The sequence below is a fragment of the Camellia sinensis genome, chromosome 15 (genome assembly GCF_055761805.1).
Source record: "Camellia sinensis isolate YWXY chromosome 15, ASM5576180v1, whole genome shotgun sequence".
In the NCBI taxonomy this organism is placed as follows: Eukaryota; Viridiplantae; Streptophyta; class Magnoliopsida; order Ericales; family Theaceae; genus Camellia; species Camellia sinensis.
Genome location: NC_138975.1, coordinates 23605994 through 23609379, shown reverse-complemented (window position 1 = coordinate 23609379; position 3386 = coordinate 23605994). Strand labels below are relative to the sequence as shown.

General features: G+C 27.3%; 1 pseudogene; it reads left to right on the top strand.

The window, feature by feature from the left end:
- The first annotated feature begins 1646 nt into the window (after nt 1-1646).
- On the top strand, nt 1647-1994 carry LOC114280692 (uncharacterized; annotated as a pseudogene).
- The last annotated feature ends 1392 nt before the right edge of the window (nt 1995-3386 follow it).

Below are 3386 nucleotides of genomic sequence, written 5' to 3'. Positions count from 1 at the left end.
TCACCTAACCTAGATACATTTAAAATACATAATATTTATGAATTTTTTTTTTTAAATTCATTAAATAAAATATATATATATATATATATATATAAATTCAATATATTTTCGTATTCTTATATATTTATTGAATTTTGTAAATATTTTTTCACAAATATTTTACTTTTTAAGTACATTTAAGTTATGTGCGTTTATAAAGTAAAAAATTTACCTAAAATATTTTTAAAAATTCACTAAGACGTAAATAAAAAATCAATTTTTAGAAAATCAAGCAAAATGAAAATTACATTTCAAAGAAAAGTATTTTGTGTATTTTTATTTTTATTTTTATCTTTCTTGTGCTTTAAAAGCACTTGTCAGTAAGACCCATTCATTTATTATACTAGATTTTGTAGATTACCTTTTAATGATAAATGCAACATCAAATCCTAATTAGCTGCCCATGCCAAACGTACCCTTAGATTTTTTAAATTACTTCATTTTAATGATAGATACTTCAAATCTATAATGCTCACAATTTATAATGGGAAAATTACCTAACAGTGTAAAAATAATAATAAAATAAAATAATAATAATTATTATACAAACATGATGGGGTGCAACTTGTACCCTCACAACTTTTTTACTTGCACCCTATCACAATTATTTACACTTCTCATGTATTTATAATTTTTTTTTCCCTACTCCACTCTTAAGTAATTCCCCTTTATTATACCTTGATTTGGTAGATTACTTTTTTTTATGATATTAAATGTACATCAAATCTAACGTTAAGAGATAGTGTTGTTTTAGAGGGTTGGGTTTCAAAAAAATAAACTTATCAAGCTTAAACGTTATTGAGATGACAATTTGAGATAAATCAAACTTTTTTTAGATGATATGTACGAAAATTTCTATAAAATTAACAATTTAAATTATTAAAATGAGATCCATGTATACCTCACGAGTTTAGACAACGAACTCAATCCTTACATCAAACTAATCACTTAGCCTAACAACATCTTGTTTGATTTCAAAAAATTGAGCCAACTTTTTAGAAAATTGAGTTTTTTATTCTTTGTGTTTTTTTTTTAAGTCAAAAAAAATTAATATTTCAAGATATATATATATATTAGATACACCTAAACTAGATACATTTAAAAATATATAATATTTATGGATTTTTTTTTTAAATTCATCAAATACAAAACATATAAAAAAATTAATATATTTTCGCATTCTTGTCTATTTATTGAATTTTATAAATATTTTTCTTTTTAAATGCATTTAAGTTATGTGCATTTATAAAGTAAAAAATTTACCTTAAATATTAAAAAAATTCACTAGAACAAAAAAAATACAAAAAAAAAAAAAATCAATTTTTAGAAAACCAATCAAAACCAAACAAAAGTATCCCAGTCTAATAATCACCAGTAGCTCAGTCAATTACATACAACTCTTACAATGGAAAAAAATAAATTCTATAAATGTCAAACTCATTTTTATAAAAATTAAACTCATAATCTCAAATTACAAAATGATACTACACAACCATTAGACCGAAGTCCGGAAGGTTGGGCCTATAAATTCATGAATCAACTTTGTTGAATAATAAAGAATTCAAAAGGGAGAGAGAGATAGGGATTTTGAGTAGGGAGAAGAAGAGATGCCTTGCTTGAACCTACCTACTAACGTGAACCTGGAGGGCATTGATATCTCCTCCATCCTCAAAGAAGCCACTTCCGCCGTCGCCGATCTCATCGGAAAACCAGATGCTCATGTGATGGTTATGTTGAAGAGTTCAGTCCCCATTGCTATACGTGGGATTGAAGACCCAGCAGCCAATGGTGAAGTGGTGTCCATTGGAGGTCTTAACCCAGATGTAAACAAGAAGCATAGTGCTGCAATTTCAACCATACTTGAAGCCAAGTTGTCTGTTCCTCCTACAAGATTCTTCCTCAAATTCTATGACACTCTGGGCTCCAACTTTGGATGGAATGGAACCATCTTATAAATTCAATATAATGTACTTGGAAATGCAATGTTAAATATTAACATATGATCAATAATAATAAAAAGTCTCTTACCATAATCTAATGAAAAGTTTGATGCCGTGGTGTTTCCCAAATTAAGCCCTATACTAATTTATTTTTCAAACTAAGCCTACTTTTACGGTATTTTCTAAACTAAGTTGAAATGTGTTTACAAAATACACTTTCAGCATTTTTTGTGATCTAAATAGACAAAATAAACAAAATTATAAAAACGTGTTTAAAAAACATACTTTTAATTAAGATTTATATTAATTATCAGGTCAATTAATAAAACGTAATTGAAAAAGCACCACATGAAAACGTGAACACGTTTGCAAACACGTTTTCAATATCACATAACAAACTCAGAGACTCTTTTCCCTCTCTCTCTCTCACACACAGCCACATCACTCACACTCACTTACTCACACACACTCACATTTTTTTACATATATATTTTTTAATATATATAAATTTTATTTTATAAAATTGAGACCATTATTAAATATATATATATATATAATTTATAATAGTAAATAATAATCAACTATATAAAATGATCAATTTTTTACTTTAATTGTTAAAATTTATTTATTTTTATTTTAGGATTTAGGATTTAAGGTTTAGAATTTATAGTTTATTTCTTAAAATTTATTTTTTTATAAATCCTAAACCCTAAAATAAATTTTTATTTAAAAAATAAATTTTAAAAATTAAAGTAAAAAAGTGATCATTTTATATAATTGATTATTATTTGTTATTATAAATTATTATTATATATATTTAATATTGGTCTCAATTTTATAAAATAAAATTTAAATATATTAAAAATTATGTAAATTGTGTAAATTACCACACCACCAACTCCACCTACCACCTCCACTACCACTCACTCCACCTACCACCTCCACTACCACCTTCACCTACTCCCAAATCCTCTCCTATATAACTCCTTGTAATATACACAATATAAACATCAATCAATACAAATCAATAATATACATCAATTTATTTTACATGGTATCAGAGCTATAAGATTTAGGCCTATATTCCTTTCTTTCCGGCGGGCAGCCGGCCGGCAACCATGCCTTCGCTGCCCGCTGGAGTTTTTCAACACCTCCAAAGAGTATGGCTCAATCCCAAGCTTACTTCCATCACACACAGTCTCAACAATATACCCACTCAAAAAAAAAAAAAAAAAAAAAAAAAAAAAAAAAAAAAAACTCAAGAAAAACAACTCCTTCCTCTCGGCTCTCTCCAGATGCATACACAACACACACAACAGAGTGTTCTTCCATGGAGATTAGTTTGGGCAAGCTTACTTCAATGGAGATTCACCAAGCCCTGTCGAAGACCCCATCTCCGGCGATGAC